Genomic DNA, 27529 nt, shown 5'->3' on the forward strand with positions numbered 1-27529 from the left:
GAGTCGGGTAGGAGGCGGGACTACAACTTTCGGGGTTGTCGTCCCACCTCCATCGAGTTCTAGCCAACCCACGCGATTTTGACTTGATTGACCTTGTTGAGCCTGCCCAGTGGGCTCAGCAGGCCAATTAGGGGCCACCAGGCAACAGGTGACGTCACAGATTGATATTTCATCTGTCAAGACCTTTTGACAGATGAAATATCAGCGTTTCACAGCTGTTTGAAGCTGTCAAACACTAACAATCTGTACACTAAGTTAATTCCTTCCTCTCAGGCTGATTTAGAAATCTCTCCAGAACAGAAGCTGAATGCTGCAACTTTTGACAGCTCGCAGCCATTCTGCTTTCTGTGCCAGTGAGACGAGGGACTCCCGAGACCTAAAGGAAGGAAGGCTGTAAAGGTAAGTAAAGGTATGTAAAACTTATTTAAACACTTTACACACACCAAACACACTTACCTTTGTACTCATGCACCCATCACTCACCTGAACACCAGACATCTCAACCCCCTCCAAGCCCTTCATCCCGACGGTCCGCCTCCTCTAACTTGGCGTGGTTTGGAGTCGTTGGGAATCCCACACTTCAACATTAAAAATAGGGATTAGGCTTGTGTAAGGCTCGCAAAATTACACAGATTCCACCAAAGTAAGAAAGAAGAGATATTGGACTGTTTAAAATAATATTGGGCCAAAGGGGACCTAAAATCAAAACCCCAGGAAGATTTGGCTAGTTTAAAAGGCATGTTCAGGCCTGTGGAAAAAAACTGTGACAAAAGGAGGTGGAATGGGCCCCCGAAACACCGACAGTTTGAGTATTGGAAAGGCCAGATCGCCTGGGAATGTTCTGGTCCACCCCAACCATTCTACATAAAGACAATGGCCCAGTAATTCCGGTCCCAACGCGTGAGTACGGACGGGGTACTCACACGTGGGCCCGTTGGAAGTGCCGGATTTCAGCATGCACAGCGCATGCGCAGAAAACCGGCATTTCCTCTCCTCTGAACCAAGGGGTTAAGAGGCGGTTCCCTAGCGACGTTTGAGGCAGCGCGTACGCGTTGAACTTCGTTTTTTTTGACAGGTTTGTCCGTGCGTGAAGGCCTCCACTTTTTACGAATGTAAAAAGCAGACGTAAGGACTTAGTTTTATAAGGTAAGTGGTCTAATAATTAAAGTTAGAACATTTTTTCCACAGGTTTTTTTTATTTTTCAAGAATTTACAGTAAGGTAAGTGTATTTTTGGACTCGATTTCTTGAAAAAAAAATTTTGGCATAAATTTGAATAATTGCTTAAATTAGTTTTTTTAAAGTTATTAATAGTTAATTTAATTATTGGAATGTTTTTTTAACTTTTATTTAAAGTTTAAGTAGTGTTTTGGGTGCCCGGTCTTTTCATGAGTTTGACAGGTCTTATGTCTAACTCATGAATGGACTTTTGTAAACTCCCATTGGCTGCCCAGTGCTCACGTGATCTGAGCCGGCTCATCGCACTAAGTACGCCGCTGGATCACGCACGCACAGCGCGCCGGGAACTGAACCGGGCCACAGACCGGAAATCCCACGCAGGCCCAGTCTTCAAATGTCAGCGCGATATGTAAGTGTAGGTCGGGGGCTTGCACCCGCGGGAAGCCTCCTCACCCGAATTTCTGGGCCATTAAGCCCACCGAAAGACTGTTCCCGCCGAAACCCACAGGGCCACTAAGAACATGAATAATACAATACATGCCAACAGTCAACAAAAGAAAACCTGGCCCCAGCAGGAAAAGACAATCAAACAATGGTTCAAAACCAATCAGAAAGATTTCCAAAACGCTTTACACATTTTAAACTGATTTCAAGGCAATCCCGAAACCAGTTAAAAGCCAATTAAAAATAGATGGGACCATACCCGAAAACTCGATGAGAATTAAAACATATTAAAAATAACGAGCCCGCCAAAATTTAACAAAAGAACCAGAGATTTGGCGGTCGGATAAGCCAGGCCTCAAAACAGTATAATTGAGGCCCGATTGGTCAGTGAAACAGACAGCACAACACAGTACAGTTCAAACAGACGTTGGACACAGCTCAAGAAGGCTCAAGTTCAGTACAGGAGAGAAAGTACGGTTCAGAAAAAGATATCATCATCACCGTACTCAGTCAGAGAATCGGAGACTTGAAGAAAGAAGAATGAAATGGAAGGAAAAGGAAATCGCGGCAACCAAAGGCCTCAAGAAACCAACAACTAACAATATTACCACCAACCAGGTAATACTGGGCCACCGCGACCAACAAGAAACCAACCACCGAGAATTCGAAAATCACAAACTTGTTTCCACGCTACAGGCTAGTCTAACTTACCCCTGGGTAAGACCCTAAAAACTTTACCTAACCAAAGAAAATTGGGTACTTACCTGATAAATCCAACTACACGGCTAACCGCATCAGCGGACAGGCGAAGACTGAAGACCCAACGCAGGTGCAGTCTTCCACTACGTCCGGGGTATGGCAGGCCCCAACCGCCACAACTAAAGAGAACCCTGAAATCGCGAACCTCTACAATCTGTCAAGAAAGTTGTTTGGTGAGCATTTCCTGGTCCTCTGGATTTCAACCTAGTTGGGATAGTGGGGTTGGGAGGGTAAGGTATTTTTGTCTATTGTAATTCTCCCTCACATATTCCGAAGTGTTCCCCCTTTTAGAGTATAAGATTTATTGTATTGTATATTTTCCTGTCTCAAAATAAAAATCTCAATTCTTTTGACCAACTCAGGTGTCTGTTGCAATTTCATTACAACCCCCAAATAAGTCCAAAGTCTAGAACCAAGGGAATGGGAGCGATTCGAACCGCTCAGGGAGTCAGAGGTAAAGCTGACCACACACACCACCCCTTACAGGCTAAAAACTGCCTGTTAACTACCAGTTAATTGGCACTAATCCCCTTCCCGACTCGGGGAGGGGGGTCCCAGTGCGGGGCGGGTACCCGCCTCCTTTGAAACTGGCATGGAGGCGGGTTGGGGGCGGGATGGGTTCGGGACCCCCGATTTCGGGATTTTAACCCCCCACATGCCTCCAATCCCACCTCCACGGCCCAATGAAAACCCTGCCCATTGTGTTAAGAGTTCCAGTTGCAATTTGCAGCTGGAAAATATGCCCTGCTGCAGTATGGGCATTGATATTAAGAATTCAAAGAGCTGTAAGATTGTCTGAGTGATTGGCTTGCAGCCACAGGCAATGTGTAATAGGTTGACACGAGACACTTTCTGATATGCAACGTTTGTGCATGTACTTGTAAAAGAGAACTGTCAAGTGCCTTTATTCTAGCAGATATTTTGATAGTTGGAAACTTCTTGTACATCTGTTTCCAAGCTCTCTGGGTGGTGCTGTTGACATTAAGGGGGAAAAAAGGGGTGCTAACAGGACACAAAGCCCCTAGTGCCCGGGCGCGGTGCTGCTAACGTCTCCCGCGAAATTCAGCGGGTGGTTAGCGGTGGCGGTAGTGTCCCGCAGCGCTGCACGCCCCAGCCGCAAACTTCGGTTGCTCCCCCTGACCTATCGCCGGATGATATGTCCAACAGGGTCAGGAGGGCGCTTTTGCAGCCGCGGCGGCGCAAGTTAAGGGCAGGTATCGGGCGGTCATTTTTTTGGCCGACTGCCAGCACCTGCCCACTTCCCCTTTTTTCCTCCTCTTGAGTGCCGGGCTGCTTTCCCAGCACCCACCTCCCTGGCGGTCCAGCAGGGCCCCGGTGCACGCAGCGTGAGGCCCCTCTCCCTTAATCAGAGGAGGGAGGCCTGCAATACCGCGGCGCTACATGTCGATGCACGTGGCGCTGTTGCACGTCGCGCCGCGATATTCAGTTGTAGCGTCCCAAGAAGGTGGGGCAGCACATCCAGTGCCTTCTGCTTGGGGCACTACCACTGAATTTACACCGCAGGGGCGCTAACTTTTTTGGGTCGCTAAAAGTAGCGCCCTGGCAAAGTTAGCACCCCAAAGGGGGTGCCACTGAATTTCTCCCCCCAACTGTCTTGCTGCCACAGATTCCTTTCTGGTGGAGTGGATGACCTGGAGTGCCGAACTGGGCCAATCCCCGTACAGTTGCCTTTTACTGCACTAGCACAAATGCAGAGCTTGAAAAGCATGGTGTTTTTTGGGTGTCGCCACTCTATAACTGCTGTAGAGAAACTTCCAGTCTGTACAAACTTCAAATCTGTCAAAAGTGTGCTTACCTTTAGCTGCCGCTACTGCAGACATTTAAGTAGCTGCAGCAGCACAAGAAGTTCTGCCTCCTTCGCCCACTGTACAAATCCCCAGCAGTAGGGTGATTTCATACAGGGAGCTAGCTGTATACACAATATGTGGTCTGGCTCGAAAGTAACCACAAAAATGGCTGTATGGCACTTGGGTGGATACGAAGCCTGCCATTCATTGTTTCCATCCTTTCATGCTTAGAAATGGAAGAGCTCTCCATAGTGAGACTCCTGAAATAATGATAGATGTTGTGCTGGTCATGGTAAGAAAAAAAATGGAATATTCAGCTTTTCTGTGCAAACATGTTGTTATATTCAGTCTTGTTCCTGCACATCTTCCTGCATTTATTGGAAGGACTATAAGGTATTCCTTTGAGGATTTATGCCAATCAAATGCTTCATGGTGAATGCACTGTTCTAAAAATATTCCATTGTTTGGTACAAAGCATTTTTTTAAACTCTAAATTTAATTGTGAATATAAGGCATAATTTTTTTAATAACAAATAGAATTCCCAGTTCTCAGATTATTAGTTTTTTGATTCAACTAATGAGAATGATCCATACATCTGGGTCATTCATCAAATTGGCTTCTCTGATGATAATATTCATTCATAACAAATGAAAATGTTATCTTCAATTTCCAGTGGCATTATTTAATGTGATATTAAACTCTCTACCCTGAATTTTTTTCACTTCTTTCAGACTGATAGGGAGGGGTGAAAAATAGAGTGAGAAATCATTACACCAGATCCCTGCCCATGTGGACGTGGAAGTGGGCACTCCACTCAAAGCCCTCCTAATTCTCACCCTATGCGCCCCCCCACCCACCCCCCAGCCAGTACCCGACATGCTGCCTCGTCTCCTGATGGCCGATTCTGCCCCTGCACAGGTGCAGGTGGAGCAGTATTTGGCGGGGCCCTCAGGGGCTCCAAAGCCCAGAGGACAGAGGCCAAAAGCATCTCAGCAGTCAGGGCAGACATCTGAGCAGCCTGCCTCTACCTCTGCTGAAGCCACACAGAATGCACCACGTAGAAGCGGTAGGAAGTGTAAGTTAAAGAAATTATATTTCACCAAGGGTATCCACATGGGTGTTTGACAAACTATGATGTTAAGTTTCCTTTTTTAAATAATGCCACATAAAATTCATTGATTAGAACCACTTGCACGTTATTGCGTCCCAAATGCCAACTCGCCCTTTCATTTTTTTCATGATGAATGCCAGTACATGACTGGACCCATTTGGTGGATGTGCACAGTGGGTGGATGTGTGGTTGAAGGACTGTTTAGTACAGGGCGGGGGGGTGTGTGTGTGCGGGGGGAGGTTGTTGCTGGTGGTGGGAGCAGGCCGGAGGATTTAATTTGTGATGTTTTCCTGTGTGAGTCACCACTAGCTGAATCTTTGCATTATTAGGGCATCCCCTGGAGTCCTGGGCAGTACTCTACATGGCAGGTCTGGTGATGGGTGCCCCATCTTTATCCTCCTCCTCCTCTTCCTCTATGTTTTCCTCATCTGAAAATGAGTGATAAATCCCTTCATCCTCCTTCACCTGCAATCCTCTCTGCTGCGCAATGTTGTGCAGGGCACGGCACACCATTATTATTCTGGGCACTCTCACTGGCGAGTACTGAAGGGTGCCTCCAGACCTATCTAGGCTCCTGGAGCGCACCTTCAGCATTCTGGTAGCTTGCTCAAAGATACACCTGGTGGGCATGTGGCTCTCCTTGTAGCACTCCGGCGCCTCATTAATGGGGTTTCTCACAGGTGTTATGTGCCAAGTTTGAAAGAGGTTTCCTATGAGCCAGCCCTTAAGTCTGCTTTCTGGAATGAAAAAGTCTGGAATGTTAAACTGCCGCAGTATGAAAGCATCATGACAGCTCCCAGGGGATCTGGCACACACCTGCATGAACCTTTTCTTGTGGTTGAACACCAGTTGCGCATTGATGGAAGAGCATCCCTTGCAGTTTATAAAAACTCCTGGTTACTGTGGTGGTGCTTGGATTGCCACGTGTGTGCAATCGGTGGCACTCTGTACCTGTGGGAATCCAGCCAGAGAGGCGAATCTGTGTGCCTGCTCATTCTGGCTATTGTCATCACAGGGGAAGTTTACTTAACTTCCAGCTCTGGTAAACAATCCATCCATCGCCTGCCTATGTGCAGCAGTTTGAAAGACCCTCGAGATGTCTCCAGTAGTGCCCTGGAAGAAATCAGAAGCAAAAAAATTGAGGGCTGTGGTAACTTTCACAACCACTGGTAATGCGTATCCGCCATGTCCAGCAGGTAGCAGGTCTTCTCGGACGGAGGCTGCAAATGTCTGCGACCACCTGATGTGATAACCTCAGCCTGTGGAAGCACTGCTCTGCTGAGAGGTCAAGGATGCTGAGCCTCTGTCTGTAAACCCTGTGCCGTGAGTAGTGCCTTCTGCGAACTCGGCCTCCCGCCTGTGCACCTCCATCCTGTGCACCTCCATCCTGTGCCCCTCTCTCCTGTGCCCCTCTCTCCTGTGCCCCTCTCTCCTGTGCACCTTTCTCCTGTGCCCCTCTCTCCTGTGCTCCTCTCTCCTGTGCACCTTTCTCCTGTGCCCCTCTCCCCTGTGCCCCTCTCTCCTGTGCCCCTCTCTCCTGTGCACCTTTCTCCTGTGCCCCTCTCTCCTGTGCTCCTCTCTCCTGTGCACCTTTCTCCTGTGCCCCTCTCCCCTGTGCTCCTCTCTCCTGTGCACCTTTCTCCTGTGCCCCTCTCCCCTGTGCCCCTCTCTCCTGTGCCTCTCTCCCCTGTGCCCCTCTCCCCTGTGCCCCTCTCTCCTGTGCCCCTCTCTCCTGTTCAACTCCCTCCTGTGCCCCTCTCCCCTGTGCCCCTCTCTCCTGTGCCCCTCTCTCCTGTGCCCCTCTCTCCTGTGCACCTTTCTCCTGTGCCCCTCTCTCCTGTGCTCCTCTCTCCTGTGCACCTTTCTCCTGTGCCCCTCTCCCCTGTGCCCCTCTCTCCTGTGCCTCTCTCCCCTGTGCCCCTCTCCCCTGTGCCCCTCTCCCCTGTGCCCCTCTCTCCTGTGCCTCTCTCCTGTGCACCTTTCTCCTGTGCCCCTCTCTCCTGTGCCCCTCTCTCCTGTGCCCCTCTCTCCTGTTCAACTCCCTCCTGTGCCCCTCTCCCCTGTGCCCCTCTCTCCTGTGCACCTTTCTCCTGTGCCCCTCTCCCCTGTGCCCCTCTCTCCTGTGCCCCTCTCCCCTGTGCCCCTCTCCCCTGTGCCCCTCTCTCCTGTTCCCCTCTCTCCTGTTCAACTCCCTCCTGTGCCCCCTCCCCTGTGCACCTCTCTCCTGTGCCCTTTTCTCCTGTGCCCCTCTCTCCTGTGCCCCTCTCTCCTGTTCAACTCCCTCCTGTGCCCCTCTCTCCTGTGCCCTTTTCTCCTGTGCCCCTCTCTCCTGTTCAACTCCCTCCTGTGCCCCTCTCTCCTGTGCCCCTCTCTCCTGAGCCCCTCTCTCCTGTGCCCCTCTCTCCTGTTCAACTCCCTCCTGTGCACCTTTCTCCTGTGCACATGCTGATCCCACCAGAGTATGTAGTCACTGCCGTGAATGGTGATGGTACTTCTGATGTACTGTTAAACACATCTGACGTGCCTGCAATTTTAATTTTGTCAGTTTGAAAGCCTCCAAAGTTTAGAAAAAGCTATATCCACACAAGATCTCTCTGCCAAACATTTGCCAGCGGTAACTGAGATACCAGCTGTAATAAGTGAGATTTTATTCAGATGGGGCAATTACAAGTTTAAATACCCACCTGAACTGTGTTTCACTAGCCAGTTTCCTGAGCCCCAGGAAACCCATGCTGGACACTTTAAATTTAAAGCTAATTAAAATTCAATTGAAAAATACCTCATTAACTTTGCCTAACGTTGCTAATTGCTGCAATAAGTACCCGCCCACCTGCACTAATTAAAGCCCCGACTTTGGCGCATAGAATACTCACAGGCATCCAAACGTGCCTCCGTTAAACCCAGAAGTGGGCATGTTGGAGCTGGGTTGCGGTCACGATCTCACATTCAGGTATTTTAACTACTCACCCGCCCTCAAACCACCTGTTCTTGGGGGTTAAAATTCCCCCTAAGACTTCTTAAGATATGAATAACACTGATTTGTGCTACTTACAGTCATTAATGTCCCAATCACTAGCTATCTGAACATCTTATTTTGACTAATCTCACAAGTATCATACAGGCTGTCATGATTAAAACAGAATGTGATTCATAATCTTCCTCAGCTAATTGCCAGAATTTGGATAAATAAGTAACACTTCTTTTTGCTTCAAGCAAGGCAATTCTGTTTATAGTACAAGCCATTCATAATGGCACCATTCTAGGTGGAATGTACTGCAACAACAACTTGCATTTATATAGTACCGGTAATGTAGTGTATGCACCTTGAAGAAGGAACGATATTCTGCAGCCCCTGTATACTGCAGTACCAGTAGTGACCACCCCTGTATATAAGCCTGTGCAATAACTTTGTATAGTATTTCCAGTTTTGCCTCCATTCAGTAAACACCTGTTATAACCAACTTCTGCAGTCCGTGTCTCAATTACACACGGACGTTACACTGGCGACGAACAGATCCGAACTTACCTACAGTTCTGCACCACCTCACGGGGATCCATCCCTGAAGCGAAGTTGTTAGAGGTCGAGGCCAGAAGGCAGAAATCCAAAAAAAAAGAAAAAAAAAACAAACAAAAGAAACGGGCGTCGACCGTGGGCAACCGCCCTCTGATTCATCGAATTCGAAGATTTGCAGGAGAGGCTGTCGAGAGCTGGGCTTGGTTATCCAGTCTATGGTGTTCCAGCTAATCGGGCTGGTGGCAGGTAGTACACTGATCCTTCCTGGGCTGCGGTAGGCTAGAGCTCGATCAGGTGTCTTTTCAACGGGGCCGAGCAGCGTTGTCGGGAAGAGGAGAGAGAGAGAGAGGGTGGAGCACACAGGGCTACGAAGCCGGGCAGCGTACAGACCCGAGAAGAGGGAGGAAAGTGTCCCATAGGGTCTGCTCTGACGACGGGAACAGTAATTAAAATAAAAGAAATTAGAAGCGCAGAAAGCCGCGAGGAGCTGCAGTTGCCACGGGGACCGCGGAGAGCGGCGTTGGCAGCAGCGTGGGGGGGAAGTGCGCGAAGACCATAGGGCATCGCCATCAAGGCATAAAAATGCCAGCAACAGCGCTAGCAGCAGCGGAAAAGACAGAAAGCGCGGGAGGCGCCATCTTAATCCAGCGGGGAAGAAGGCAAAGTGCGGGAGGCGCCATTTTGTTCAATCGGAGAAGAAGGCAAAGCGCGGGAGGCGCCATCTTAGATCTCCAAGACACCGAAGACTGGCAATATCACTGCCTTCGATAATGCAATAGAAGACTGGACAACGTATGTGGAAAGAGTCGAAGTATATTGCAAGGCAAATGAAGTAGCCGACGAGAAAAAGGCATCGGTACTACTAAACTTAATGGGCGCAAGAACGTACGGCCTATTGCAGAACCTGATCACTCCAGTCAAACCGATGGCGAAGAGTTTTAACAAAATTGTTGATATCCTACAGGAACACCTAAATCCTACACCGCTGCTGATAGCAGAAAGATTTAAATTCCACAAGAGAAATCAGCATAAAGATGAGAGCAATGCTGATTACCTTACGGAACTACGCAAGCTATCAAAGCACTGCCAGTTCGGAGCAGGACTGGCAGATACCCTACGGGACAAATTTGTCTGTGGACTCCTGAGTGAAGGAATCCAGAAGAGGTTACTCTCAGAGAAAGAGCTGACGCTAGATAAGGCTTTCAGCGTGGCAGTATCGTACGAAGCAGCAGCAAGGGGAGCTGCGGAAATACAGCAAAAGCCACAGGAATACGGCACCCATGAAATGACACGGGGATTTGAAAAATGTTATCGCTGCGGCAGAACAACCCATGACCAGAAGGACTGCTAGTCCAAGGACAAAACATGCAGGCAATGCGGAAAGATGGGACACATTGCACGAGTTTGCAGGTCCGGGAAGAAGACTAACGACAACAAAAAGACTACTAAGGAAAAGTACAGGAAAGTACAAAAGATGACGGACAGTAGTTCCGAAGACCAGAAGAGCGATAGTGAATCCGGGAACAAGAGACTAAGCTGTCTCAAACTACACAACGTAATCACAAAAGAGGATCACCGAACCACTTGGGTCACCCTCACGATAGCAGGGTCCCAAGTCAAAATGGAATTGGATACAGGATCAGCCCTGACCGTCATGAATCGACGAGACTATGAGCGGCTATTCTCACACATACCCTTGAAAGACACATCCATTGTCTTGAAGACATATACGGGGCAGAAAGTATACCCCAGAGGGAAAATCAGGGTGCCTGTCAAATACAATGGCAAGGAAATACAGAAATTGTATCTGTACATACTGCAAGATCGTGGACCACCATTATTGGGATGTGAATGGATCAGAAAGATAAGTTTAGACTGGCACTCCATTCAGGCACTGACGGTGGCTGGTAAAAAGGGTGACGACGTCACACCTGGACGATTGTCAAAAATCTTGGCTAACGCTAAAGAGGTATTTCAACAAGAACTGGGAACTCTTAAAGGCGTAACCGCCTCGATAAAAATAGAAGAGAATGCAATTCCCAAGTTTTTCAAAACAAGACCGGTACCGTATGCAATTCGCCCAGCCGTCGAGGCAGAGCTGGAGAATCTGGAGAATGCAGGCGTGTTAACTAAGGTAGACTGGAGCAAGTGGGCAACACCCATCGTTCCTGTCCTGAAGAAAACGTTAAACAATAAGTCTGAGGAGCCAAGGAAGGTTCGCATCTGTGGGGACTTCAAGGTGACTGTGAACCCAGTCCTTCACACAGTACAGTATCCTCTTCCGAGGATAGAAGATATTTTCGCCTCACTATCTGGAGGGAAACGTTTTACAAAAATTGACCTAGCGCAAGCATATTTGCAGATGGAGGTTGAAGAATCCTCTCGGAAATATCTCACGATAAACACTCACAAAGGTCTTTACCAGTATAATCAACTGGTATTCGGAGTTGCATCAGCTCCGGCGATATGGCAAAGAGCAATGGAACAAGTCCTGCAAGGGATTCCGGGGACTCAGTGTTACTTGGACGACATCCTAGTGACGGGTGAAAATGACAGTGATCACCTTGCCAACCTAGAGCAGGTGCTCACTAGACTAAGAGAACATGGGCTACGAGCCAATCGCCCCAAGTGCGAGTTTTTTAAGAAACAAATATCGTATTGTGGCCACGCGATTGATGAAGGGGGGTTACATAAGTCCCCTGATAAAATTGAAGCAGTAGTTAAGGCTCCAGCACCTGAAAATGTGTCGCAAGTGAGGTCATTCCTCGGATTGGTGAATTACTACCATAAGTTTTTGCCGAATTTGTCCACAATTCTGCACCCACTGAAAGCCCTGCTACAAACTGGAGTAGCATGGAAATGGAGCGATGAATGTAAGCGGGCCTTTCAGAAGTGTAAAGGCCTGATCACTTCAAGAGATGTATTGGCTCACTACAACCCATCACTACCGATAAGACTGGCATGTGATGCGTCTCCCTACGGCGTTGGAGCGGTACTGTCACATAAATCCCTTGATGGTTCAGAGAGGCCGATAGCTTTTGCGTTACGCTCGTTAACTGCAGCCGAGCGTAACTACGCCCAGATTGACAGAGAGGCCCTCAGCCTGGTGTGGGGGTGAAGAAGTTCAATCACTACCTGCACGGACAGAAATTTACTCTACTAACTAATCATCAACCTCTTGTCTCCATTTTCAACCCTAAGAAGGGCGTCCCGATAATGACAGCACAACGGCTACAGAGGTGGTCCCTTTTCCTAGGGGCACACCAATATGACATCGAGTACAAAGGAACTAAACAGCATGGGGATGCTGATGGATTGTAACGCCTACCGTTGCCGACGGTGGAAGAAGCACCTGCAGTGGATCCTGTGGAGATATTCCACTCGACCATAGTCGAATGTCTACCTGTGACGAATGCAAACATAGAAAAGGAAACACAAAATGACCCGACACTCTCCAGGGTCTATGATTTAACAGTGAAGGGATGGCCAGCACATGGCGAACCACTGTTGCCAGCATTCTCGCCGAGAAGAGAACAGCTGTCAGTGTGCCGAGGAACCTTGATGTGTGGATCCAGAGTAGTAATTCCACCCAAATTGAAGGATAGAGTGCTCAATGAGCTTCATGAGGGTCATCTGGGAGGTGTAAAAATGAAGAACTTAGCCAGAGCGTTTGTGTGGTGGCCGTGAATCGATAGAGAAATCGAAGAGATGACCAAGAGCTGTACAGGATGCCAGATGGTCCAAAACGCCCCACCACAAGCCCCTCTACATCCATGGGAGTGGCCCTCATCTCCATGGCAAAGGGTACACATTGATTTTGCTGGTCCATTTATGGACTCGATGTTTTTAATTGCGGTGGATGCACATTCAAAGTGGCCAGAGGTAATAAAAATGTCCTCAACCACCACAGAAAAAACTATCACAGTCTTACGAACCATATTCGCCAGAAATGGGCTGCCTGAACAGATTTGCTCCGACAATGGACCACAGTTTGTGTCTGAAGAGTTCCGGAGGTTCTTAAAGAACAATGGTGTTAAGCATTATACATCCGCCCCCTATCATCCAGCCACCAATGGATTGGCTGAAAGGTTCGTTCAAACATTCAAGAAGGCTATCAAGGCAATGTGTAATGAAGACATACCCCTACAACACAAGGTGGATAACTTCTTGTTTGCCTACCGGAATGCGACACACGCAGTTACCAACCAAACTCCAGCCATGATGTTCTTCAATTGAAGACTAAGATGCTGCTTGTATTTGGTTCAGCCAAACATCAGGAGAGATGTGGAGAACAGGCAGTTTCAGAATATGAATGAAAGGCCAACCAGGAGTTTTAAGATAGGTCAACCAGTTTTGGCCCGGGACTACCGCACAGAGAAATGGCAGCCAGGAACGATCTGCACACGGCAAGGACCTCTAATGTATACCGTGGACATTGGAGAGAGCATTGTAAGACGCCATGCTGACCAGATTCTAGAGTCACTGGAAAACGTCAAATCTACACCACGATCCTATACACCTGGTGATGAAACTGAAGTACCAATTGCATCTACCTCAGAATCGGTGATATTGGAAGCAGACGAACCAAACAACAACGTTGATCCCGAATCAACTTTGCCAGAAGAACCTGATACCCCAAAGAGGCGTTATCCGGACAGAATCAGGAAGCCTCCTCAAAGACTGAATTTATAATTGCTTAACTTCAGCTAATGTATATAGCAAATGTAATTGTAAATATGTTATTTAACTATTAATCGAATGTTATGTACTGTTTAGCTAAAAGGGGAGGAATTGTAGTGCATGTACCTTGAAGAAAGAACTATATTCTGCAGCCCCTGTATACTGCAGTACCAGTAGTGACCACCCCGGTATATAAGCCTGTGAAGTAACTTTGTATAGTAGTTCCAGTTTTGTCTCCATTCAGTAAACACCTGTTATAACCAACTTCTGCAGTCTGTGTCTCAATTACACACGGACGTTACAGGTAACATCAAAAAACAATCCAGAAAATTTTACAAAGGAGAAATAGAAGCGGATATCAAGCTATGGTGGAAGAATTAGGGAGGTGACTATAAGTTTGGTTGAAGAAATGGGTTTTGAGAAGATTCTTAAAGCCAGAGATAGAGGTAGAGAGATGGAAGGCTTTAGGAGGGAGTTTCAAAGAGTACTGCACAAGGAATAAATTAGTTGTACTAATGCAGCACCCACAGCACATAAATCTCTCGCACAGTAGTATATTTATGGAGGTGAACCTCTTTGGGGGTTCTCCCGATTATGCTCCTTAACATTGGCAGAAGAGCTGCGGAAACCCTGGAAACCATTTACGCTGTTTTCCCGGATTTCTGCAACTAATCCGTCAAAGGTACAGTGGACAAGCTGGAGAACCCCCGCGGAAGTTCACTCCCAAAGTCTCTTACGTCTTTTTTGGCTTTTAATCTCAGTAAAATGAGGAAACCAAACCAGCACAATTGTAACAGTAAATTTTGTAAAACCTCAACAGTATTAGTGATACCTAGAAGCAAACAACAAATACATATAAAGGGTACGGTGGCATAGTGGTTAGCACTGTTGCCTCACAGCGCCAGAGACCCGGGTTCGAATCCGGCCTCGGGCGACTGTCTGTGTGGAGTTTGCACATTCTCCCCGTGTTTGCGTGGGTTTTCTCTGGGTGCTCCGGTTTCCTCCCACAGTCCAAAGATGTGCGGGTTAGGTTGATTGGCTATGATAAATTGACCCTTAGTGTTAGGGGGATTAAATAGGTGGGGTTACAGGGATAGGGTGGGATATGTGTTGGGGTTACGGGGATCGGGTGGGCCGAAATGGCCTCCATCTGCACTGTGGGGTTTCTGTGTGTGATTCTGTGTAATTGTCCGAAATAGCACACCCAGCGAGGGACACTGCCCTCTGGGAGTGTATATTGGAAATTCAGGCATGTGCTGCATCAATTATTCAGCATTCCTGCTCCTCTTGGCTTTCTCTCTTCTAGAACCGCCAAGAGTATTAGACTAGGGTCAACATGGGTCCACCCTTGGAAGAGTGTTAGACCATCAATCCACTCTCGAAAGCTCTTCACTCCACCGTCTGTGCTAGGGGCTTTTCAGGTCTTTCTTTTATACTATTTTTAGGGGGTGGACCTGGGTAGAATATTGACAAGACCATTTAACCTATAGATGTTCCCCTTAAAACAAGGTGCCCAATGGCATGTCAAGTTCTTTGTCCAAACTTACAGATGAAAAACCTCCCTTAAGAGGTCTTATGCTTTTCCTCACAATCTTTTTTGTTTATACATTTGCAAAGCCAATCCATCTGAATTCCTCTTATCTCGTCCGTCCTTGTTCTCCCTGATGCAGCCAGTGCATATAGGCACAGCCTTGGGCCTTTTAATCAGAGGCCCATGCTAGAGCTGTCTACTCAGCCAGCCGCTATTCAAACTATTTCCCCCTAATCTAACAGACTATTATATCCTGAGATGATACAATAACTCCCATAAATTCCTTCTATTCTATATTCTTATACTTAATTAACCTCTACATATCTTTGCAAGCAGTTCTGTTAAACTACAGAGCGACTACAAGAGGCCCCAGAGGCTCAGGTAGGCCTCAGTGTGGCATCGGCAGTGGGTGGAGGCGGAGCAGCGCGGCAGAGTGACTACAAGAGGCCCCAGAGGCTCAGGTAGGCCTCAGTGCGGCATCGGCAGCGGGTGGAGGTGGAGCAGCACGGCAGAGCGACTACAAGAGGCCCCAGAGGCTCAGGTAGGCCTCACCAATCTCCAATCTCAGGCAAGGAGAGAGGTAAAAATTATTTAAGGTGTGACATCACCACAAAACAGGTAGGTGATTGGTTGGAGTATTTCTCTCGTTTTAAAATTTTAAGTCTGTGGTTTATAGTTTTTAAGGTTGCTGTAGTGTACCAAGGCCTTTCTGGTGCAGAGTGACTGTTGGTAAACCATTTAACTGGTGTAACTAGAGGGATTGATTTAATTTAAATTCAATTAATTAAAGGGGATACTAGCATCTAAAATCGGGCAGAGGGTGTCCATAACTAACAATAAAAAATTTAATTAATTAAATAGAATGGAGCAGGTGATGTGTTACTGTTGCGAGATGTGGGAGCTGGTGAACCCCATTGAGGCTCACGGTGATTATGTCTGTGACAAGTGTCTGCTGCTAAAGGAACTCCAGCTCCGTGTTGATGAGCTGGAGTCTGAGCTTCAGACACTGCGACACATCAGGGAGGGGGAGAAGTACCTGGACTCTGTGTATCAGGAGGTGGTCACACCTATGAAGTTAAGTAATTCAGATGTAGCCCATGGTCAGGGACAGGACGGTGTGACTACGAGTGAGGCAGGTATGGGGATCCAGTAGGTAGAGCTGGAGGAGCCGCAGCCCTTGCTCTTGACCAACAGGTTCGAGGTTCTTACTCCCTGTGGGGACAGGAGCAGGGACTGCAGGGAGGATGAGCAACCTGGCCACAGCACCGTGGAATGGGGGGCCATTCAAGAGGGGGGAGTAAATAGAAATGTTGTAGTGGTAGGGGATAGTATTATTAGGGGGATAGATAGAGTTCTCTGCAGCCGAGAGCGAGAGTCCCGAAGGCTGTGTTGCCTACCCGGTGCCAGGGTTAAGGACATCTCCTCTGGGCTGGAAAGAAACTTGCAGTGGGAGGAGGTGGATCCAGTTGTCGTGGTCCATGTTGGTACAAATGACGTAGATAGGACTAGGAAGCCGGTTCTGTTAAAGGAGTATGAGCAGCTAGGGGTCAAATTAAAAAACAGAACCTCAAGGGTAATAATCTCTGGATTATTACCTGAGCCACGAGCGAATTTGGCTAGGACAAATAAAATTAGAGAGTTAAATGCGTGGCTCAAAGACTGGTGTGGGAGAAATGGGTTTTGCTTCCTGGGACACTGGCACCAGTACTGGGGCAGGAGGGAGCTGTTCCGTTGGGACGGGCTTCACTTGGCCAGTGCTGGGACTAGAGTCCTGGCGGATCATATAACTAGGGCTGTAGAGAGGGCTTTAAACTAACTAGTGGGGGGGAGGTTCCTAGAAAGCAAATAATAAACATGACAACAGAGAAGGTCATAGACTTAGGTAGCAGTGGGGAAATTAAAAACCAGAGTGTGTCAGGAAGGGGCAGAAGGTATGGAGTAAAAGGTAAAGTAATAAAAAGGGCAAAAGCAGGAACTAAGTGTCACAAAACATCTTTGAAAGTTCTCTATCTGAATGCACGTAGCATTCGTAACAAAATAGACGAGTTAATGGCACAAATAACTACATGTGGGTATGATCTTGTGGCCATTACAGAAACATGGCTGCAGGGTGACAATGCCTGGGAATTAAACATACCAGGTTATTTAACGATCAGGAAGGACAGGCAGGAAGGAAGGGGAGGTGGGGTGGCTATGTTAATAAAGGAAGGAATCACTGTAATACAGAGAAATGATATTGGGTCAAAAGATCAGGATAATGAAACAGATTGGGTGGAGGTAAGGAATAATAAGGGGAAAAAAACACTAGTGGGCATAGTCTATAGGCCTCCGAACAGTTGCAACTCTGTTGGACGGAGTATCAATCAGGAAATAGGTGAGGCTTGTAATAAGGGAACATCTATAATTATGGGGGATTTTAACTATCATATTAATTGGACAAATCAAATTGGGCAGGGCTGCCTTGAGGATGAGTTCATTGAGTGTATTAGGGATGGGTTTCTTGAGCAGTATGTAACTGAACCGACCAGGGGGCAAGCAACCTTAAATCTGGTCCTGTGTAACGAGGCAGGATTAATTAAAAATGTCCTAGTAAAGGATCCCCTTGGAATGAGTGACCATAACATGGTTGAATTCCATAGTCAATTAGAGGGTGAGAAGGTTGGATCTCAAACAAGTGTGCTAAGCTTGAATAAAGGAGACTATGAAGGTATGAGAGCGGAATTGAGTAGAGTGGATTGGGAAAATAGATTAAAGGGTAAGACGATACATGATCAGTGGTGTACATTTAAGGAGTTATTTTACAACTTCCAAAAAATATATATTCCACTGAGAAGAAAAGGGTGTAAAAGAAAAGACAGCCATCCGTGGCTAAGTAAAGAAATTAAGGATAGTATTCGACTAAAAACAAGGGCATATAAGGTAGCCAAATCTAGTGGGAGGATAGAGGATTGGGAAAACTTTAAAAGACAGCAAAAAATAACAAAAAGATTGATTAAGAAAGGGAAGATAGATTATGAAAGTAAATTAGCAAAAAATATAAAAACAGATAGTAAGAGTTTTTATAGTTATATAAAAAGAAAAAGGGTGGCTAAAGTAAATGTTGGTCCCTTAGAGGATGAGACTGGGAAATTAATGGTGGGAAATATGGAGATGGCAAAAACACTGAATGAATATTTTGTATCAGTCTTCACAGTAGAAGACACTAAGAATATCCCAACACTGGACAAGCAGGGGGCTATGGGGGGGAGGAGCTAAACACGATCAAAATCACTGAGGAAGTGGTACTCGGTAAAATAATGGGACTCAAGGCAGATAAATCACCTGGACCTGATGGCTTACATCCTAGGGTCTTGAGGGAAGTGGCGGTAGGGATTGTGGATGCATTGGTAATAATTTTCCAAAACTCCCTGGAATCGGCAAAGGTCCCGGCAGACTGGAAAACTGCTAATGTAACGCCCTTATTTAAAAAGGGCAGTAGACAGAAGGCTGGAAACTATAGACCGGTTAGCCTAACATCTGTGATAGGTAAACTATTGGAGTCCATTATTAAGGAGACAGTAACAGGACATTTGGATAATTATAATTTAATAGGACAAAGTCAGCATGGTTTTATGAAGGGGAAGTCATGTTTGACAAATTTGCTGGAGTTCTTTGAGGAAGTAACATATAGGGTGGATAAAGGGGAACCAGTGGACGTAGTGTATTTAGACTTCCAAAAGGCATTTGACAAGGTGCCACACAAAAGATTATTGCTTAAGATAAAAAATCACGGGATTGGGGGCAATATTCTGGCATGGATAGAGGATTGGCTATCTAACAGAAAGCAGAGAGTTGGGATAAATGGTTTATTCTCAGACTGGCAATCAGTAACTAGTGGTGTCCCACAGGGGTCAGTGCTGGGTCCCCAACTCTTTACAGTCTATATTAATGATTTGGAGGAGGGGACCGAGTGTAACATATCAAAGTTTGCAGATGATACTAAGATGGGAGGGAAAGTAGTGAGTGAGGAGGACATAAAAAACCTGCAAGGGGACATAGACAGGCTAAGTAAGTGGGCAGAGATTTGGCAGATGGAATACAATACTGGAAAGTGTGAGGTTATGCACTTTGGCAGGAAAAATCGAGAGCAAGTTATTATCTTAATGGCAAGAAACTGGAAAGTACTGAAGTACAAAGGGATCTGGGGGTCCTGGTGCACGAAACTCAAAAGGTTAGTATGCAGGTGCAGCAAGTGATTAAGAAGGCCAATGGAATGTTGGCTTTCATTGCTAGGGGGATAGAATATAAAAATAGGGAGGTATTGCTTCAGTTGTACAAGGTATTGGTGAGACCGCACCTGGAATACTGCATACAGTTTGGTGTCCATACTTAAGAAAAGACATACTTTCTCTCGAGTCAGTACAAAGAAGGTTCACTCGGTTAATCCCGGGGATGAGGGGATGGACATATGAGGAGAGGTTGAGTAGATTGGGACTCTACTCATTGGAGTTCAGAAGAATGAGAGGCGATCTTATTGAAACATATAAGATTGTGAAGGGGTTGGATTGGGTGGATGCGGGGAGGATGTTCCCGATGATGGGTGAAACTAGAACTAGGGGGCATAGTCTTAGAATAAGGGGCTGCTCTTTCAAAACTGAGATGAGGAGGAACTACTTCACTCAGAGGGTGGTAGGTTCATGGAATATGCTGCCCCAAAAAGCTGTAGAAGCTACATCATTACATAAATTTAAAACAGAAATAGACAGTTTCCTAGAAGTAAAGGGAATAAAGGGTTATGGGGAATGGGCAGGAATTTGGACATGAGTCTAGGTTCGGATCGGTCATGGCCCTGTGGGTAGCGGAGCGGGCCCAGGGGCCATGTAGCCTGATCCTGCTCCTATTTCGTGTGTCTAATTCTGTTAGATTCAGGAGATGGTTCAGTGATAGTAGATTGGCGGTTAGGATCAGATCAGCCATGATCTTATTGAATGGCGGAGCAGGCTCGAGGGGCCGATTGGCCTACTCCTGCTCCTATTTCTTATGTTCTTATGTTCTTATGTAAACGAGCTCCAATTCCTAACTTAGCATTATAATATGATTATTAGAGGTAATGGGAGAAACATAGGCGTTAGACCTTAGTTGGCCAAATTAAAGATACAGTCAGCAACCTTCCTACCACACAAACAGCAGACAGCTAGCCTGGGAGGCAAGGTTATATGTGACTGCCACTGTATGGATTTTATTACACCTTCACAGGTTTTCCAGGAAAATGAAACCACAGCAGTTCCAGTAAAACACAACTTATACTTTAGCCCCTTACTTGTTTCGAGCTCTAATACATTTTTAAAAATTCATTCCTGGGATTTGGGCGTCACTGGCAAGGCCAGCATTTATTGCCCATCCCTAATTGCCCTCGAGAAGGTGGTGGTGAGTTGCCTTCTTGAACCGCTGCAGTTCGTGTGGTGAAGGTACTCCCATAGTGCTGTTAATGAGGGAGTTCCAGGATTTTGACCCAGCGACGATGAAGGAACAGCGATATATTTCCAAGTCAGGATGGTGTGTAACTTGGAGGGGAACTTGGAGGTGATGGTGTTCCCTGCTGCCCTTGTCCTTCTAGGTGGCAGAGGTCGTGGGTTTGGGAGGTGCTGCCGAAGAAGCCTTGGCGAGTTGCTGCAGTGCATCTTGTAGATGGTGCGCACTGCAGCCACGGTGTGCTGGTGGTGCAGTGAGTGAATGTTTAAGGTGGTGGATGGAGTGCCAATCAAGTGGGCTGCTTTTTGTTGGATGGTGTCGAGCTTCTTGAATGTTGTTGGAGCTGCACTCATTCAGACAAGTGGAGAGTATTCCATCACACTCCTGACTTGTGTTTTGTAGATGATGGAAAGACTTTGGGGAGTCAGGAGGTGAGTCACTCGCCACAGAATACCCAGCCTCTGACCTGCTCTTGTAGCCACAGTATTTATGTGGCTGGCCCAGTTAAGTTTCTAGTCAATGATGACACCAGGATGTTGATGGTGGAGGATTCGGCGATGGTAATGCCATTGAATGTCAAGGGGTGGTGGTTAGACTCTCGCTTGTTGGAGATAGTCATTGCCTAGCACTTGTGTGGCGTGAATGTTACTTGCCACTTATCAACCCAAGCATTTGGGCATGGACTGCATCATTATCTGAGGAATTGCGAATGGAACTGAACACTGTACAATCATCAGCGAACATCTCCACTTCTGACCTTATGATTGAGGGAAGGTCATTGATGAAGCAGCTGAAGATGATTGGGCACAGGACACTGCCCCGAGGAACTCCTGCAGCGATGGTCTGGGGCATTTAACCTATTAAGGTATCAAAGAAGCTCTTATTCCTGGATTTTGGCAAAATACCTTGAGAGGGAGAAAATTTCCACTTTGACCTCTCATTTTTGGCCCTCTACCAATCATGCCAACTCTAGATTATTGGTTAAACAGTTCAATCGATGTGTCTATTTCAGGTTAGTTAAGTGAATGTGAAGTGGAGACTTTCCCAATGTTTTCACAATCCACACACTTGAGAGGGAGGAGCAGTCCTCCAACCCCTCACTGTTCCGGTGTTCCAATTCTGCCCCGCCTGGAGTATCCTCTGTTTCTTCTATCTTTCCTGATCTTACCCCGCCTGGGATCTCCTCTTCTTCGTCTTGGATCTTCTCCTTCGGTGTGCTCAATTAATTTGTTAGTGCTGGTTAGTCATAGGCATGAGTACACAATTGGCTTATGCACAGACAAGAAAACAGACATGTAAAGAAAGCTACAGTTTAACATCTAATCGACAAATCATGGACTTAAAAGATTCTACAGATCTCTCTTTGACTCGTATCCATCTTGTGGATAATTTTTGCTAAATTAATTTCTCCCTAGCCTTTAATTGTCCCCAATCCAAATGCTATGTCTCTTTTTACTTAAATTTAATTCCTCTGACAGGTACCAGTGTGCTTAACTCCATTCTGATTGTATCAAAGTCAGTTTCTCTTTGGACTATATGTCAATGCCGTGATGATTTAAAAAGTTGTCTCACTCTCCTGAGCCACATTAACCATTTCATGTCTTGCTGTTGTCAATTAACTGAGCATGTCTGAGTCCCGTTCTTCAGTGCAAATTCACCATGCATTTCCGCATGCTAATTGCTTCATATGTAACAAATCACGCCTGCGCATACATACCAGTATCTCAATATCATGCCACACATGCCATCCGATACAAACCATTCTTGGGCTTTCAGGTGATCTTTTCAAAAGATCGTAGTCATCTGGTGATCTTTGCTCATCTCCCACTGCATGGTCCCGATGTCTCGGGTAGTGGCCAGGCTATCAAATTCAGTTTCTTAAAAAGTTCATTATAGGCAAGGGCACAACTGTCTCCAAGAGAAAGCTATCAATTTACTATTCTTAATAACACTTTCCTGACTTTCACTAGAATGTACATCAATACCAGATTGCACCCAGGTGATTTATGCCAATTCACCTAAGAAAATGATTCCCATGTAGTGGTGTAATGAAACATTTCCTGTTTCTATCTTACATCTTAAGTGGGGCATTCCATTAATTACTATTCATATGTCGTTCATGAACCCTGGAGGAACTTTACTGCCCAATACGATATTAAAGATAGCAAACATAGATCAAACATTCCCACTTGGTCCCAGTTATTAACACATTTTATTTTTTAAATCTTTACAACCCGCTACATTGTGCCATTTTATCATTTCAAACTTATCCCAAATCCAAACAGCAGTATTGTTGGACTGACAGGTTTTGTCAATGTTCAATTTTATTTACCCAAGATCTTTCTCCCTTGATACACAGCAATTGGCAGGACCACCTAGACTGCTCTCAACCTCCAAAGTCCCATTTAATGAAAATTTGACTATCCCCTTAAACCTCAATTCCAATTTCAGAAACAAGTTTGGTGGTTTGCATGGCGTGTTAACATTAGCGACAGAAGTGCTCGCAATTAGTTTAAAAGATAACTTCCATATAACAAAAGAAAGCGGAGAATCCATTGTGGCTCTGCTTAAGAGCCCAAGGGGTTAATTTGTCAAATCATTAAATTCCTTCTGCACTGTGGGGAAAATATCCACTTAAAATTAAGAACCTTAAATTTAATAATATTCACTATATAAATTTTATTCAGCAATACAAAAGTTGTTGCTTCGTGAATTAAAAAAAAGCAGCTGTCAGCGGAAAGGGTTAACTCCTTTGCAGGTTTGTAAGAAGGCGGGGCAAATATCGTCAGACACACGCAATTGTGTCACTTCATGTAAATTTAAAGAAAAACTTTCCCAATCGAAACTTTGTTCCAGGTCTTTGTACTTTCAAAACTTCCTTAGGAATTAAAAAATCCATTAAAACAGCAGAAATCATTAGTGAAGCTGTCATTATTCACTTTGAATAAAACATTCTTATCAGGGAAGACAGCATTTTAGATTAAACTCCAAGGGCTAGAAATTTGTCTCGGGCAGGGGCACAAAGTGGGCGGTATGGGATTGGCCGTCCGTTATACGCAGCGCCTGATATTCAGTTCTATTGCAGTCAATGAAACTGAATATCAGGTGCTGCGTATAACAGGCGGCCGATCCCATATCGCCCGCTTTTCCCCACCCGCCCGAGGCGAATTTCTAGGCCCAATTGTTATTAAACATTTTTGCATTTTTTTTTAAAGACGTTTCCAAACCCAAGATTTTCCAGTACAACCAAAATGTTTAACAAGCAGAATCACCTCCAAAGTCCCAAAATTCCAATTCATGAAACATTTCAGAAATTCAAAACTGCCAATTTTTTAAAAATGTGAGAATCTCTTGTCTGGAACTAGAAACTCTCACATAATTTAAAATAATAACCAGAATTTCACTGTGGATACAATGTAAGTCAAGTTTTTACAATTTAATAGGGTAGTTTACTTCAATAATTCCAATTTGATTCAGACCAATATTTTATTAACTAAACACAATCCAGAACAGATGAAATAAAACAAAATAGCACATGCTTACACAAACCCAGTTTACATCATATTTCTCTTTATTCTTTCTTCAGATGCCTTTCCAAATGACTGCAAAAATACTGAATATAACTGGAGAAAAATTAGTTTTCACATTTAAACAAAAATCATAAACATTCTACACCAAAGGAAAAAGAGGCAGAGCTTCACTCAGCTTGCAGTTTGAAACATTCATGCAGGCTTTTTTTTTAAGGGGACACTACACTGAAAGTAGAAAAGGGACAGAATCTTTCCCTTTCCTTTCTTTATTTCATCATAGACTAATTTCTTTTCTTTGAACCTAATTTACAATTTCTGATTACTTTTCACTTGTCAAAAACTTAGAGGGTGAGGGTCTCAGACTGTCAGTAACAAAATTAAGAAAACAGTGCTTTGTAACCATTTGAATTGTTTTAAAACAAGACCACAGATTTTTAATTTAAAGGCAATAACAGTTTTTTTAACCAATAATCCAATTAAAACAAAGTACTTTGAAAAGTTAAGATTCATTTTCTACCAGACAACATCAGACACCATGGCAACCGTAACTTCAAGGCTGAAGCCTATCTTTAGTAAAACAAACTGCCTCTGATTTACAATTGTACAAGCCATCCCAGTCAAAACTAATCCATACCAGCGTTTTTAACTTAAAATGTAAATCACCAAATTTTCCCCAATTCTAAGGTCACAGTCTTAAGTTGAAATGAACATACTCAACATATTCACACTTTCTTAGAACTTCCAACATCCAAGACAACACTACAATGAGTTAAACAGCGTGTAGCTCTATGCACAGAAAGTGGGTGGAGCTAAAATAAACATAACAGACACTGGCCTAGAAATTCACTGGCCTTAGCGCCGCTTTTGAGGCGCTAGAGGGCCTAGCGCCGAAGTTATGGCCAGTTTAGAAATTGACAGGGGCCCTAAATCGGCGTTAGGCCGGTAGCGCTGCGCCGGCACCGATGACGTCATCGGTGTGCGCAGCGTCCCGGTTGCCATGGTAACCCGCCCGAACTCGGAAATTGAGTTGCGGCCGCCTCGCCCGTGGCAGCCGCAAGCAACGTTCTGGCAGAGGTGCCTTACAGAACTTTGCGCCGGCGCATTAAAGGCCCCGCGGCGGCCGGCTGCTTTCCCGCCGGCTGCCTGGCCGCAGCTCCCTCCCCGGACTTCCCCCCCCCCCCCCCCACCGGAACAGAAGCAAGCCCGGCACTTGTCCGAGGTGCCGGGCTCATTTTAAAAAAGATTATCGCGGGCCGCGGCCGGGTGCAGGCAGCTCCTCCTTAACGGAAGGAGGAGGCCTGCACTTCCCGAGCCTGCCGCACCGCAGCGGGCGCCGCAGCGCCGGAATAGCGCCGCAATGCAGCGCATGGCGCCAGTTTTGAGGCGCTGAGACCCCTCAGTAGCGCCGGCAGCCGTTTGGGCGCGGCGCTACTGAATTTTTGGCGCGCGCAGGGGGACTTAGCGCCGGCACTAACTTCCGGCGCTAAAGCCCTCGCTGCGCCAAAACCGAATTTCTAGGCCACTTTCTTTTAAAGACAGACTTTCAGACAAAAGGAATACTGTAACTTCTTAAACATTCATAGTCAGGAAAACTTCCACACTTTAACACAAACTGAAATTCCAGCATTCTTTAAGGTTGCATTCACTCAGCAAATCTTCTTGTGTTTTATTTTTCTCGGCACAGAAGCTGGTAGCCTCAGTTTTGGTTTCAACTTTAAGTGTCTTTTTTTTTGCCTTTTAAACTGTAGTCTCAGCAGCTTTTCCTGGCTCCCCAATTCCCTGTTTTTTCCCTTCCTTCGCTGAGTTTTCAGATGGGTTAGCATGCAGCTTAGATCTTTTTCCCTCTCTATCTCCCACTGTCTCTCCTGCTCTTCATGCTTCTCCTCTCTCACCTGTTCATCTCTCAAGTCTCCACGCTTTGCGCATAGGTGGGTTGCGTAAGCCAGTCTATATCTGGCTTCTTTAAGTTTAATTTTTTTCTCATTCACTTGGGATTCTATCTCATCCAAGAGCTTGGAGTAACTAAATCCATCCTATTGGACAACTCCAAAAACCTTGCAGGCCCGCAGGACCACCAGCTTCTCTGAGAGACTGTTTGCGGCTTTATCTCTATAATAAGCACCCGCCATTTTGTTTTTGGTTTCAGTGACAAAACGCACCCTCTTTAAAAGGCTTTCCCACCCGGTCGCAATGCTTGGGTCCAGACCACGTACACCGTCTATAGACTGAGCCCGTCCCCAACTCATTTCAACAACAACAACCCTTTTGCACTCTTTGCTGGCTCGCCAATTTCTTGAGATTAACTTATCCCTGGTCTTTCAAATAATCATGATTGAGTGCAAACCAGAATGGTGGGTATGTTGTGTTTAATCGGAGTTACAGACGGATATAACACACTAGATACACAGCAAAAGCTTACGACCGTGACAAGTAGCAGCTGGTACCAGTCCCGATCGGACAGACGGCTGGCGTGTGCAAATAGCTCTTCGGCTTACAGCCTTTCTCCCTCTCTTTCTCTCTTCTAGAATCGCCAAGAGTGTTAGACTAGGGTCAGCATGGATCCACTCTCTGAAGAGTGTTAGACCATCAATCCACTCTCAGAAGCTCTTCACTCCACCGTCTGTGCTAGGGGCTTTTCACAGCTTCTTTTACACTATTTTTAGGGGTGGACCTGGGGTAGAATATTGACAAAACCATTTAACCTATAGAGGTTCCCCTTAAAACAAGGTGCCCAATGGCATGTCGAGTTCTTTGTCTAAACTTACAGATGAAAACTCTCCCTTAAGAGGTCTTATGCTTTTCCTCACATGTCTTTCTTGTTTATACATTTGGAAGGCCAATCCATCTGAATTCTTCTTATCTCGTCCTTTCTTGTCCTCCCTGTTGCAGAGAGTGTGTACCAGGCACAGCCTTGGGCCTTCTAATCAGAGGCCCATGCTAGAGCTGTCTACTCAGCCAGCCGCTATTCAAACTATTTCCCCCTAATCTAACAGACTATTATATCCTGAGATGATACATTAACTCCCATAAATACCTTCTATTCTATGTTCTTATACTTAATTTACTTCTACACATCTTCTCAAGCAGTTCTGTTAAATGAGCTCCAATTCCTAACTTAGCATTATAATATGGTTATTAGCAATAATGGGAGAAACATAGGTATTGGGCTTTAGTTGGCCAAATTAAAGATACAGTCAGCAACCTTCCTAGCACACAAACAGAAGACAGCTAGCCTGGGATGCAAGGTCATATGTGACTGTCACTGTGTGGAACGTTATAACATATTCGCAAGTTTTCCAGGAAAATAAAACCTCAGCTGTTCCAGTAAAACACAACTTATACATTAACCCCTTACTTGTCTCGCGCTCTAATACAATCATCTAAACACAGTGTTATTTGCGCCACAATTTCATTCGCATAACCATATACATTTTAGGTACCCCTAATTTCTAACACCACATGGCTGTGGACAATGCCATCAAGGGGTAGCATGTAGAGGAGGAAAATATGGAGGCTGAGGGT

Source organism: Somniosus microcephalus, chromosome 14 (assembly GCF_052327205.1).
Source record: "Somniosus microcephalus isolate GS21.2 chromosome 14, FLI_Smic_1.0, whole genome shotgun sequence".
In the NCBI taxonomy this organism is placed as follows: domain Eukaryota; kingdom Metazoa; phylum Chordata; class Chondrichthyes; order Squaliformes; family Somniosidae; genus Somniosus; species Somniosus microcephalus.